At 43.7% G+C, this 14,410-nt stretch overlaps 1 protein-coding gene across 8 annotated transcripts in view; it reads left to right on the top strand.

Moving 5' to 3' along the window:
- Positions 1 to 14,410, top strand: part of NHSL1 (NHS like 1) — a 185,448-nt gene that overhangs the window by 89,211 nt on the left and 81,827 nt on the right. The window lies entirely within an intron of this gene.

Below are 14,410 nucleotides of genomic sequence, written 5' to 3'. Positions count from 1 at the left end.
GCTGTGACTTTCCCCAAACGAATTGCATCTTCTATAATAATTTTAAAATTATTTCTTTCATTCCTCACTGTATGAGGAAACTCCACCCTAACCAGTCCTCAAGTGGAAGGGGTAAGATAATATGTGCTATCAACTGCAAGAGATAATAGCAAAATATTTTCTCTCGCTTAGGAGTTACAAGAATATTTGGGTTTACTTATCAAAATAATGGTTAATATCTTTTCAGCCGATGCTTAGTTTCCGTGTCAATGCTGCCCCTTTAAAGATATGCTGGGGCTGACCTGACCTCCCTTTATCTCCCCCCTCTTATCACCAGTGGGACCACAGCGCCTGGTAGGCTCTGGGTCTGGCTTTCCGTAGTGCTTGAGCCGACTGCAGACTAAATGGTGTCGGGCTGTGACAACCTTCAAGTTGAAAATTTTATTTTTACTCCAGCTGTTTTCTTTGGATAGTTTTTCAGGGTGGGTTTTTTTGTTTTGTGTGTTTTACGCACAGTTTGAAAGGGAAATGTGTCAGAATGATTTGGGCTTTAGAAAGAAATCTCTTTTGATAGTTGGCATCCACCCAGGGTATCGGAAACGTATGTCTCTGCAGACCGCTTTGGTTCCAAAAGGAAACAGGATTTAATTAGACGTCCCAACAGCCCTGCTAGCTGGCAGTCAAATCGGGATGCGCTTTGCTGTGCAGCAACATGTGAAGCAAGACAGAAACAGCCTAAACCCTCATCCTTTTTCCATGAGTTGGGCAGGTCTGAGCTGCATTTTCTTCTGCTCTCATTTCAATGGTACAATCTTCAGTATCAAAAAATGGTGCAAGTATATACATTTTTTTTTCGTAAATTTATTTCCTTCCATCCTGTTGCATTTTCAGGCTAGGGCACCTAAGAGAAATGACACTAATGATGTTATGTTTTCGACAAGGGAAAAATGACACTGGCATATTTCTTCTAGTTGTTATCAGCTGATAGAAATTTCAGTGACTTGAGAGTAAGGGAGATAATGAAAGACATGGTTTGGTGTGTCAAAATACCTGACTTCATGTGGTTAAAACATTTCTATTTAGAAGGTCATAACCAGTCCTATATACATGGATGTACATGCACAGCTCTCCATGTCAGTTGTGGTCTCCTATACGGAGCCAGGCTATTTAGCATCCAGTCAGTACGAGCAGGGCCTCCGTGAGGGGTGGTGATGGCAGTTGGCATTATCTCCTCTGCTTCTCCCTTCATGCAGTAGATGCGGTGGGATATGTTCCTGGAGGCAGCACTTCACACTTGTAAGCTGTCTCTGTGTGCAGCTTTTGGCAGTCAGTACACTTTGTAATTCAACGGTTGGAAGATGTTTCCATGTTATCTCCATAGAGTTCACCCTGGTACCATGGGGAAGTCTGGTTCCCTAGAGACACAGACAGGAAAACGAGATGTAGGGAGTCGCAGAACTGGTTCCCTGATGGGACTGGGAGTGGGGACCAGGCGTGACATCTTGCAAGTGTCACAGCTGCCAGAGAGGGACCAGGTGCCTGTCTGGCTGCAGCAAATGCCCGGGCAAGAGAAGAGCCTCACTTGGACCTCCCACCTTCCTAGATGGCAAGATCCACCGCCTTTGAGACACTCAGTGGGATACCAGCCCTTCTTAGTTTTGCCACTTGTAAAGATGTGCACCTGTCTTTGGGGCACTCATAGTCCTGACACGCTAAAAAGGGGGGAAATAGATGCTGGACTGCTTTGTGTAGGGTTTGGTAAGTCTTCTCCCTTCCCAAATCTGTGAATTTTTATTTCATTCATTTATTGTATTTTTTTAAGCATTCCCTCTTTCCCAATGGGCATCAGGAAGGTGGGGATCTTAAGCTTCTGTGGATCAGAAGCTTAACCTTAAGCTTCTTTGGTCTCCTCCTGGTGAGGGTGGGAGAGGGAGCTGGTGAGCAGGACAGAGGGTATCCCCCAAGGAAGGGATGCTGGCCCGAACCCTCCCAGAGGGGTATGTGCTGCTGGTGTCACGGCAGTTTCTGACTTTTCAGCGCTTTAATACCACGTTGCCTCTAAGCCGTGTCTAATTTCTCAGACAATATTATTGTTCCGTAGTTGGCTTCCTCTTCCTTGTTTTATTGACATTTTTTCCCCCTGCCTTTGTGAGAACTGACTGCTGGTTTTGTCTCTTTTTTGTGTTTTTCTACTTGTGTTTGTGATTCCCCTAGAATCCATTGTGTCGTTTCTCAGTCCCCAGTGGTGTGTTCGCAGCTGCTCTCAGTCCCCAGTGATTATCACTGATGCGCTGGTTACTTCCCCTTCCAGGTAATTAATGAGTAGATTTAACAAGATTGAACCTTAAAATCCTTCTGGTATCCAAGTAACCTTCCTCCAGCTACAATGTTTTTGTTTATTTTGCCGCCATGAAGTGTTTATTCCTGGAGCCCTCTGAAGAGTTATGGTAGGAAATAGTACCTGCATGCCTTGAGCACCAGAAAATGGAATTAAGGGGAAAGGGCTATTTTGCTTCTTGGAGCATGAGGAAATGTTGACATGAGTCTGTACCCTTTCTAGCAGGATTTAAAAGAGAAAAGGCAGGCTAAGCTATATAAAAGCTGTTTCTGGATTTTGAGCTACTCCACTGTAATGTCTCCGCTTTTCTGCCACTGCAGCCTGCTCTTAGCCCACTCTAAAATGAAGTAACTTTTCTTACATGATGACAGATACTTGAAATGCGATACTTTAAGATCTGAGCAGGGCTAGTGGTACTCAGCATCTCATTAGTACTGCTCCATCTGGGGTCTAAACTGCCGTTTTCAAGGTGTCTGGACCAGCGTCTTTTTCTAGAGCTCCACCCAAAGATAACATGTGTTTGCATGTGTTCTTTATTTTCTTTTGGCTTCACATGGTGGATTTTAGGACTTGTGCATTTGGAGACGACTGCAATTTTCTCGGTTGCTCAGCAAGGTAGGTTACCCTGACCCTTACCTTGCTCCCTGGTTCTTGTATTTCTTTGCTGTACAAGGCCAGGCCCTAGAAAGGTTAATCAACACAACACAGCTGCATTTAGACCCAAATATCACCAGTAAGCGACGTGCTGGTGGCAGCTCTTTGTGACCCGTATAAAAATAAAATGCTTACAAGGTTGTGTGCTTCTATTCCTGAAGGTCTCCTCCGCAGAAATAGGGTGTATGTAAGAAATCTTTCTAGTCACAGCATCTCCGGTGTTGAGCTGGGGAAGCAGTCCGAAGTGCACAGAAAAGAATATACAGTATTCAAAAAATGAACGTTTTCTCACTTGGACTGTGGAGAGTAACTGGTGTGTTGTGGAAATTTGGTACCCCCAGAACTGAGATGTTATGTGAGAGGGAATACACCTTCATTAATTCAGGCTGGCCCTGGCTCTAGAAACGGTGCTATTCCTCTTAACAGAAGTCAGCTAAGATGCAGCACTGTGTGACATTTTGCTTAGATTTTCCCAACTATTAGTCTGGGTGGAGGGTTCCTCTGTCTCTTGCTAGGAGTCAGGTGAAGGTGAGCTGTCTGTAGCTCGACTGTTCCGGTACACTTGCAAGGGTTTTGTTTATTAATGACGCCTATACGTGTAGGTGAAATAGAAAACTACACAAAGCGCTTTCTGAAGAGAGACCAGACGTATATTCCAGAACAAAAAAGAAAATTAAATCCCGAAGAGCCCAGTCAGTAATTCATAACGCGCAGCGGAGTGCGATGACAGCAGTGGGTTTCCCCAGCGCTGACCGCTCCATCCGTACGGGTTTTACTGGGGCGCGGGGGGGGTGTCGGCGCCGCGGCGGGACTGGGGGGACCCCAGCGGACTGGGGGCCGGGCCGTGGGCGCCGGCCGGGGCCGCGCTCCGCCGCGGGATGGGCCGGGCCGGGCCGGGCCGGGGGGCAGCGGGTGGCGGGGGGCGGTGCAGCCGCGGGGGGCCGCGCCCGGGAGCCACGGCCCCGCCGCGCCGCCGGACGGCCGCAGGATGTTCTGCCTGAAAGGTGAGGAGGGGGAAGGTGGTGCCGCCGGTTCCCGCTGGACCTTTCCGTCTGGTGGAGGAGGGATTTTTAGAACTGAAATGTAACCCTTAAAAAACCAAACCCACCAAAACAAAAAAAAACAACAGAGAGACGTGCGCTCAGCGCGTGGATGAGAGGGCGTGTATGGGTTTGTTGTTCCTTTTGTTCCTGAGCTGCCCGGCGTGAATCCCGCGGGAAGGCGCAGGGCAGCTCGCCAGACAAAAGGCCGGGCTGCCCCGCTGCGCGGGGCTGTGGTGCGCGGGGTCCCGGGGGGGGGGGTGTGTGTGTGTGTGTGCTTTGCGGCGCAGGGCCGCCCGCAGCGGCCTGCCGTGTGGGGCATCTTCGCGGGTGATCCCGCACCGCAGGCTTACTCCCTCCGGTTCGGTTTTGCCCCCGTACGGACGGCAGGTGACGGAGCCCCCGGAGAAGGGGGGGCAGGGGTCGTGCCGCGGTGTGGCAGATGCCGGGTGGAACCTCGGGCTGCTCCGCCGGGTGATGCTCGCTCTCATTTAGCGGTGGTGCGGGGCCGGCGGGACAGTAAGAGTTTTCATGGCCAAAGAGATATTTTTATTTCATCTTTTTCATTGGACTTCCTAAGAACGTGGGTCTGAAAACCACGGTTAGGAAGACCTTATTATTTCTGTTTAACGTCCCTATTTCCGTTTTTATTAAAAATCGTTATTACCACTGCTACTCTTTTCTTACTGCAGTACAGTTGTTGGAAGCTGACACCAGAGAGCTCTTGTAAGGAAAGGTTTAGGAGCTGTAAGAAAGATACTTTGCCTGGGAAAGAGTAGCAGTGAAGTTAAATAGTTGACTGCTCATCGATGCTTGTGCAGAATATTTTGCTCTTTACATTGCTTCATTGACTGCTTTTACTCTACTAATGACAGTTGTTTGTGCAAAGTCCCCGTTAAGGGTCTTGGTACAGTTGCCAACCGTGAATTAAAACAGGCTGGGAAAAAGCTCCTTTCCTGCAAATTTCAGAGTAAAGTATCAGTGTTTCTACAGAAAACCTTAATGAATTGCACAGCGCAATTTGCTGTGTAGTGATCTATCTTAAAGGAAATTGTTGCAGTGTACAGAGTCAAAAAACTCACTGTTTACGTTTTTTAACTGCACAAGGTTTTCAATTCACGACAGTTCAACAAACCACTGGAATTTAGAAACAATGAAAGATGAAACTTTTTTTTAAAGCATTGACTTAGAGATACAGGAGAGTTGTTTAAATAAAGAGTATAATAGGTAAAAGGTTTTCAAGCAAGATGGGTAACCAGGGAGATAAGATGACAGGCTTCTGTAGTTTGGAGCACCTGATGGAAAATGAAGCAAGGAGTAAAGTTTTCAGAGATGTCTTATGTGCAGCAAATGAGTTTTTACAGAAGCAATATATTTTTGTCTTGCATAATAGAATTGAATTACACTTGCTTTTTAATGAGTCTTAAGTTGAATGTATGGGAAAAAGTGTTTTCAAAATTTTCAGGTTTTATTTCTAAATAAGAGTTGCTAGTTACAATACATAAAACCCCGTTTTAGGGCTGTGCTTCAAAGCACTGGATAGGTTTGTTGTGCAGCAATATGTTTTGTCATATTTTGATTTTTTTCCTGTTTGTGTGCACTTACATACTGTTTTCTCTAAGTCACTGTGCTTGGCACCATTTTATTAGTTTGTAGTAGACTTCTCCCTACCTTCAGGAGCAAAAGTTATTCTGTATTACATAATTTGAAAATCATGGTCCTGAAACAATCACCTGGGACGTTATCATTGACTTATTTTTTTTACCCTTAACATGCGAAGAAGAGAAACTGTTACACACCAGTCCTTTTACTGACTTGATGGTAGCCTGAACAGGGAGGAGGACTTGTCTTTGAAACCGCACAGCACATTTGCCTTTCAGATTTGGATCAGTTTGGGCTCTGAGGGCTCAGGAAGACGCGGTGTGGTTGTGTAGGCGCCTCCCTGGCTGCCAGCTCCTGCAGTGTGTTTTCTCAGTCTGATCCAGTGAGCAGTCTTGATCAGAGGAATTAGTCCCAGGTTTGCATAGGGACTAAGTCGGTGTATTTGGCGGGTGTGGATGTGCTGGGTGTGCATCGGATCGGTGATGAAATCCGTGCTCTAAAACTCAGTCTCTGTGAGCTCTGGGGGCCTGCTGCCTCTCATTTTTCCTTTTTTCAGGCTGCTGTTTCAGTTTGCTGTATGATAGTCTGTACTGTCAGCACGGAGCCTCTTGTCACCGTGCTCTTCCCGGCTGCCCCTTAAGATGCTTGGGGAACAGAGGTGGTCAGAGCTCGTGCGTGGTGGGCGACCTGGTGTCCCCAGCTCGCCTGCTGGCCTGAGCTCTCCAGTGCCGGGTGGCTCTTGCACCTCACCGGCCCATGGGCAGCGCTCGGTTCTTTGGCATGGCCCTTGAGGTGTGACCCCCATCGTGTGAAACACGAGTTGTATTGGTGTTTGATCAAAATTGGGCATCTGCAGCAGAGGCAGCGCTGCGTGCATGATGCTGCTGCGTGCTTGTTACTGATCCTTTGGACTGAAGAGGTACAAATGGAAGATGTAAATACATTTTCTTATAAAAAAATAAATTCCTAGAAGGGTCATGAGCCAGTTCATTGTCATGTGCTGGAAAATGAGCTCATGTTTCTGTAATATTTGCCCAGTTTCTCTTCATAGCTTTTGTAGAAGGAGAACAGTGCCAAAAAACGCTATAAAGCAAGCATGTGCGCTTACTGCTTGCCTGCACTTGGGAAGTATTTTCCATCCTTGCTTGTCTTACAGCTGTGGATTTGAGAGGGAAGTCTTTTATACTAATAATAGCAAGAAGTTATGATAGAAGCTATCCATGAAAAATCCCAGGCATGTGCTGCTTGCTCCCTGGAGAAGGGTTTCATGCTAGAAACGCAGATTTTTTTTATTTATTTTTTGTAAAAGATCACAGGGCTGCTCACCAGTTGTCTCATGTGTTCTGTGCGCGTAAGGACATTCCTTGGATTCCTTTCTTGGCAATGTTCTCATAAAATATCCAATGTTTGAAATCAGAAACAGATTTTCACTGATGTCTTTAAACAAATGCATTTTCCAAGTTGAACTAGACAAGCAAAAATTTGTACAAGTTGCTTTTTTCTTTTTTTTTTTCCTTTCTGTTTAAAGTTTTGCTGTTTTGTGCGTATAACAGCAGGCCAAAATGATGGGGGGAACACATGTAGTAATGTAAATGAAGGAGTCTGTCAAAGTGAAGATTCCTGTCAGAATTTAATGAGTTTAGTTTAAGCCTAAGATTGGTCATGTGGCCTTTGTTCCTCTGACTTTGTTTCATTTTTTTTTATTCTGTCTGAATTGTGTGTAATCACAATGGGAATCGTGAGTCAGACCCATTCTTTCTGTAGTTGTTTTTATGTCATATGCATTATTTTAATAGGGTGAGTAACTTTGAGGACATTTCTTATTTGCAGTTCTTCAAAATCTAAAAGCAGTTTGAACAAATGCAGAATTAGTACAAACAAATGAGAATTAAGTATCAAGCATATGACTTTGAGTTAAAAAAATCTACTTCTGAAAGAAGAGCTCTGCTCTTTTTCTTCATTTCTTCTGTGTCTTACGGAGTTACTCTTCCTGCTGTACTTTTTCCAGTCTCTTTGCCATTGATTCTCCTATCCTCATTCAGTGAATGGCTACCTGGTTCATCTCAGTTGCAGCTGGGGTCTGCTGAAGGGAAGTGTTCACAGTTATACCTGTGTGAATCCCTGATGTGCCAGGAGAGCCACAGAGAGCTCTGTCAAACACCGTGTATTCACATGCTATGGAAACAAAATACCAGGTTTTACTTAATTACTGGAGAGATTTTAGTGTTTAAGACTGCTTGAAGTTTGAAGGTTTTGTTGGTTAAGCATCAACTTTATTATCTCATGCTGAAGGAGGGGGAGGTACAGAGGTGAAGAAAGGTATGTCCGTGGCTGAGCACAGCTCACAGCATCTGGCACAGGACTGGCCTCTCTCTGTCAGGCAGCGGTGAAGGAGAATCACCTCCAACCGTGCCTGGAAGTATGGAATGAAATTGAACATAACAAAAGGAAAATTATAGATCTGGGTAATAACATTCTCGCTGAAGTTAGCCAAGTGCTCAGAAATATCGAAGATCCCCATGTACTACTTTTTTTAAGTATCACTCAGCTGCTCCACCTACAGCTACGGTCGTGTTGTGTAATGTTGTGCTTGAGCACCAAGTACAACACTGTTTCTGCTTGGATGAATTTGCAATCTAAATACTTTGGAAGGGGGCAGCATATGTAAAAGCAAAGTGAATTTCCAAAGGCAGCAGGGTGCCTGGGTGGCTGCACTGTGGCTGTGCCTGCACTGCCTACCCCCACTTGTTTCTTGGCTCTGTCTGCAGCAGAGGGGGCAAATGGAAACCTCAGAGAGTACATCTGCCATGCCAACCCATGGGGGAGAGTGGCGTACCCCAGCTCTTGTTTCCATGATTCAGAGACTGCCCGTAAATACAGTTGTTCACCAGATTATGTAAGCATGTTGTTCTACTCCTTGGAGCTGTTTTATTTGACTGCCTCAGAGGAGACCACCAAATGGCACGGGCACAGAACCTGCAGAATGAATGCCTATTGTTTGCTATGGTTTTGCTTTGCTTTTTTTGGTCCTAGTACAGGGTGTGGGTGCCTATTTTTTCCGTTAAATTTTTAAGAAGGCCAATGGCAGTGGGTGAAGCAGAGTGAACGTAATCGGGCATTAGATAAAAATCTCTTCCGGCAAGTATGCCAGCCTTTCCCAGGGCACATGGGGCTCTTGCCCTGAAGTGGTGTGGTATCAAGGCATGTCATATAGATTCAGCTGTGAAATCAGGTAGTATTGAACCTCTTCTTCAGTAAACCTTTAGCTGATGACTGGAAATGTGGAGGTCAGGATAGACTTCTGTATGTGCCTAGCTTTCAGTACTTGAATTCAGCTTGTGCTTTTCAAACACAGTACAGTATAAATACACACAGACACAAATACTTGATGCTTGTAGCCTGTTTACTCAGGTGGTGTTCAGTCTTTGAGACTCTATGAAAATTGACTTGTCTACTGTCACAACTGTATAATTAACACACAGCCCTTCCTTAGACTCTATTTTTACTTTCACGTGAGCATTTAATGCACACTCTGCCTTTCTGCTCCACATCTATTTCCTCACTGCAGGCTGCAACAGGAGCCGTTTGCACAATTCACACAGCACTGCAATCCTGAAGAGACCCTGTTGGTAAATGAATCATAGGTAGAAAGATCATCTGCTGTTTTCCTTGACCTGCTAATGTTTGCTTAACAATACCTATTAACCCCCTTCATTATCTGGAGCACTGCGAGTACAATGCAGATTGCTGTGATTGCTGTGCAGAACAGTAGTAGAGGGCAGTGAATTTCTGTCCAATTGCAGCAAGAAGCCAACGCTTAATTTTAAACAGTAAAAGCGTGCAGGCTAGAGAATATTAAAACAGATGTAAAAAGTAGCATGCACAGCTGATTGGATTCGTAAGCATTGAAGGAATTTCATATTGAAGTGGTCTTTGAAACAGCATGCACATACTTGGAACCTATAAATATCTTCATACATTTTTCAGTGGTTTAAGCACAGTAATGATTTCACATTGTTTAAGTATTGCATTACCAGATTTGTACGGTCTATGCTTGTCACTCTTATACACTGGGGTTTTTTTCCCCCCAACAGCATTTGTGCAGAAGGCCGCTGTTACTTCTGGGGAAATGCCATAAACATTTGTCAAATGGGAGACCCGTTCCCTGTGAAAGCACATTGCCTGGTATTGAGAGATGGAAATTTTATTAATTCTTTTATTCAGAGTCCTGTCACAGCTGTGATCTTGCCTGTGGTTAATGGCTGGCAAAACAGTCTATAATTACCCCAGGCATCTTTTTTTAATACTATCCCAGTGGTGTCTGACTTCCAGTCCTCTAGAACATCCCACTTTTTTCTAGCTATATTTTAAAAAAATTCAGAAAATGTTTTTGGCATTTGAAGCTCTTGTGTAACTTATCTGGACCTTCAGACTTTAAAATATTTTAAACTTAATTGCTGCTCGTGCACAGAGGGATTACAAAAGCATGGCTTATTTAGTCTAGCTGGTAGCTTGGGAGGTAAATACCACAAGGAGGGAGGAAACCTGTTGAAGTCCAAGGAGAGTATTGGCACAGGATGAATGGTTATGAGTGCTTTCTAAATTAATTGAAGTCAGACATTAAAAGGTCCCAAACCATCTGAGGAGGGAAGTTGTGGAACAGACTTCCAAACAGGATAATGTGGACAAAGAAGTGTTTTTAAGATGGTTCTTGATAAGTTTGGGGAGAGTTTAAGTCAGAACTTCAGGAGCTGGTAAGGGAAGTTTGTGAAGGAGGGCCACTGGGCTACATGGAGGCTTGGGGTCAGGATTGCATTTGGCCTGTGCATATGTTGTCGTCCCATGCGTAAGTGCTTCTGTTGGTCCTCCTGTGAAGACCAGGGAGAATTATCCCTTTAAATATGTAATTGCAGCTTTTGAAGTTTCTCTTTATTCTGTCCTGCTTCACTGGAGGCTGGCCGCAGGGAAAGGCGGGACAAGGAGCAGGGTGTGCTGCAGGTCCTTGCGGCATCAAACTGTCTTGCAGGTGTGCCCTGCTCACCCTGTCTCTCCCTTCAGACTGAGCAACAGGTACTGCTGAGGTGGAAGTCTCCCCGCAGGTTCAGCCTCGTTGGTACCGCTGGGCTTTTCCTGTCCTCTTCTAGCGCTGGGTGTGCTGCACTCTCCTTAGAAGTTTTATCTTGCAGATTTCCTGCTCTCACAGGGGCTTTGGACCTTGCTGACACCCTTCAATTTTCTCCTGTTCTTTTCCTGTGATGCACTGTAGTTACATATGTAGTGAGATACTGCTGTATCTCACTGTGGGCTGCTTCTTACAAGGTCTTTCTTGGCCTGTGAACCAGAGACCTGTTGTAAATGTGCTCTTTGCAGCACAGTATCCTGGCCCCTGCCCATTTCTGATTTTTAATCTATCCCCATTTTAATTTAAACTCATCAATAGTTGCTGAAACTGATAAAATGGGAATTTTAGCCACATCCCACAGTGAAGGCAAGGACTAATACTTGTGTTGCTGAAGCAAAGGCGTCTTCAGCAATAGCAAATCCTGCTTTTTAGGAGGGGAATGTGTTTTCTGTCTGCACCTCATTTGCAAAGTCTTGGGTTATTTTGTGTGTCTTTTAGCCTTAAGAGAATTGCTGCATCTTTAACATGCTTATGTGGGATAAAGAAGCATGACGCTTAAGTAATGAGGGAAACCCAGATTTTTCCTCCCTTCATTATTAAGGTCCACCAGTTGGATGCTCTTGCCCGAAGGCTTAATTTGCGGGGAGGTTTGTGTTAAATAAATAGGAGAAATGCTTTCCACCATCTGAATGCACAAATGCACCCTTCTTTCGTCAGTCAGGTTTGCTTTTTGTTGTCCCAGTTTCATATCTCAGGTGAATTCAAGATCACAGTGAGGTTTTTGTAGTTGCTGGCATCCAGGAGCCGTCATTTGTTGCAGCACCCTGTGGATAGGTGCCCTTCCCCATGCAAACCGTGCTGGAAAAGTGCAGGTAGTGGGAACACGGAGTCCTTCTTGAGGAGGATGCAAGGTTTGGTGTTAAACTTCTCTCCTTACAGACAGAGTGCTAGAGTAAAGGTAGCTGTCAAATTAGGAGAAGGAATATGTGCTTAGTACCTTAATTAATATTTTAAAAATGAAATACGTTCCTTCTCCTGCCTGTTACACAGCTATGTTTTGAGAAATTTATGAGGAGCAAAGTCACTTTTGTTCACCTTTCCTTTTCTGAAAAGTGAATTTAAAAGGTAAACAAAAGCTGACAAGCTGTATCTGTTTCTTTGCTACCTTCTGAAGGTTTCAGAAGAACTCTTTCCCGTGACACAGAGTTACGCCTTACTCAGCTCTCTGCCCCTCTGCAGCTGTGGCAAGACTTGAGATGGCAACAGCACTCCTTGGCGGGATTGAGGCCAAGAATATGTTTAAGAATAGAGAAAATTAAAAGATACTTTTCCTACCTAATGGATATTTGGAAAACAGTTTTTTATTCTTTTCAAAGCCTTATTTTTCTCCATCTTCAGTGTGTCCATGAGTCAGTGTCTGTTCTGGAGCATCATGGCTGGAGAGGGCGGTGCCCCTGCCCAGAGGCTGTCCAGGGGATTACTGTGGTGAGAGATGTCGTACCCCCTTAGGTCAAACAGCTTGTAGCTCCACCCTGAAGATCTTTAAGGGTTTCTAGTCTTATTCTCCTGTGCAGAGGTTGCTCTGATTACTCATTGCTTTTCTTTTTAAAGGATTGTTTTCAAATCAGGTAAAAATAATGTTACTTTTCTGCTAAAATTTTGAAACCTTTTCTTGGATTATCATCCTAATTTGTGTGGTTTTACTGTCATTTTTCTTTTAGGAAAAAGTGTAGCGCAGAATACATGTAAAGGCTGAGTGACAATTCAAGAACAGAAAAGTTTATAATGATCTGTTCAGCTTCAAATTTATCTTGATCCAATAGCCTGAGAAGGATGTATTCTTCAAAATACAGAATTTCAGACAGAATCATAGATTTGAAGGATTATATACATTTTCCATATCCTAGTTCATGGTTTTGATATGGGCCTTGTCATAACCAATGCATTTTGCATTGCTCGGTCAGGATTGTTGCAGAGAAGATCCTTCTCTGACACGGTGTCAGCATGTAGGGAGGATGATCAGAAAGGGGACTTATTTTCAGGAATATTACTTGGAAATTCAGGATTAATTTAATTTATTTTTTTTGCTAGGGAACAGACTTAAAATGAAACCCATAGACAACTGGATCTATTAATTTGTGTTCTTACTGTGGCAAGTATACAGGTGGCTGCTCTTCCAATTTTTTTTAAGATTTTGTGAAGCTCACCCATGTGACTTGTGTTTTTTGCAGAGCCGTAACTCCAGATACCAAGAAAGAAAGGCAAGCTGTGTAGCAGCTATAGTATCTGCATTTAATCATTTAGTTGGAAAATCAGATATTGTAAGAACAGTTGACTTTAGTAAGTTCACATTCTGCATGAAAAAGCAGTCCAGTTTGTTGTTAGGGAAACAAAAGGGACAAGTCAATATGAATTTTGTATAAAAATCGAGACTATATAATTGATACAAAAAAGTTTACACATCATATGGTTATATTATTGATCCGGGACTCAAGAACATTCTTCCTAGAGTGTGACTGTGTTTCGGATTGAAATACTGCTATTTTGTACTGCTACTCATTAGCTTAATCTTTTCCACGACAATGGGTGCATATTTTTGTCATTACTCTTTCTAATGGAATTTGATGCATTCCTCTGCTGCGATCTGTAAATCCAAGAGTTTACTTAGTCTTTTTAAAAAGCCTTTATGTGACCTCTTGGAAAGTAAGGGAGCTGTATTTAGCCATAATTCCTAAGAAACTAGTGCTAACTGGCTTATCTTGCCTAAATGCGATTTTCAAGTAAATATGGCACTTCAGATTAAAAATTTTATACTGAACCATTCCAGGTTAATGTGGTGATACTTGATATAAAGTATTGTTTTCGTTCTTTTAACGTAGTTCTTTTTGCTGAGGTATAACCTTTCCTCAGGCTGTTGACAGAAGTGTGTGACAAGGTTACTTTTTTCATTGGTTGTGCATTTAAAAATAATAAAACTACCTTATCTTAAGCACACAGCAGTGATTATGAGAAGCGATGTCTACACTGGTGAGTAGCATGACAGAAGAGAGAGGGATCTGTAGCATGGAGTAGTTGTGAGGACCTTGCACCTGCAGTGCAAACCAGTGGCACAGGATGTGGAGGTGGCCAGGGTCATGCCGAAAGGAGCATCATCCCTGAGTTGAACTAACGTGTGGCTGAAATGTGTGCCGATATGCAGGAAGACCCTTTCAGGCTGCAAGGTGAAAAGCACGACCACTGAATTTCTTATTTTTGTGACAATGAGGTTTGCCATTCTTGCTCCTCCATTGACGTTTTAATATTGTTGCATTATATTGTCATGAATTTGTATCTAATATATTAGCTGCCACTCTGTGGTCTGAAAAAGAGTGCCCAGCAGCAGCTGAGTGTTGCTCTTCGATCTTGAATGTTGTGCCCTACAGAGTGGAAAGACTTGACCTTGTGTGGGTGGGTATTACATAGTGGTTTCTATCTAAAACGGGTGAGCAACAGATCCGCTCATCTTTTGACATCTCAAGAGTTGGGGTTTTGGTTTTGGTTTTTTTTTTTTTTTTTTTTTTTTTACAATACGCTGGAGCAGTGCTCTGTTAGTTTCACTTTTTTTTCTTTCTTACGTGGAGCTTAAAAGCAGTTCTTTATAGGGCACTCATCAAAGCACTCCGACCATATAAAAAC

The sequence above is a fragment of the Strix uralensis genome, chromosome 3 (genome assembly GCF_047716275.1).
Source record: "Strix uralensis isolate ZFMK-TIS-50842 chromosome 3, bStrUra1, whole genome shotgun sequence".
Taxonomy (NCBI): Eukaryota; Metazoa; Chordata; class Aves; order Strigiformes; family Strigidae; genus Strix; species Strix uralensis.
Note: the sequence above shows the minus strand (reverse complement) of the source record. Positions and strands in the feature narration are given on the sequence as shown.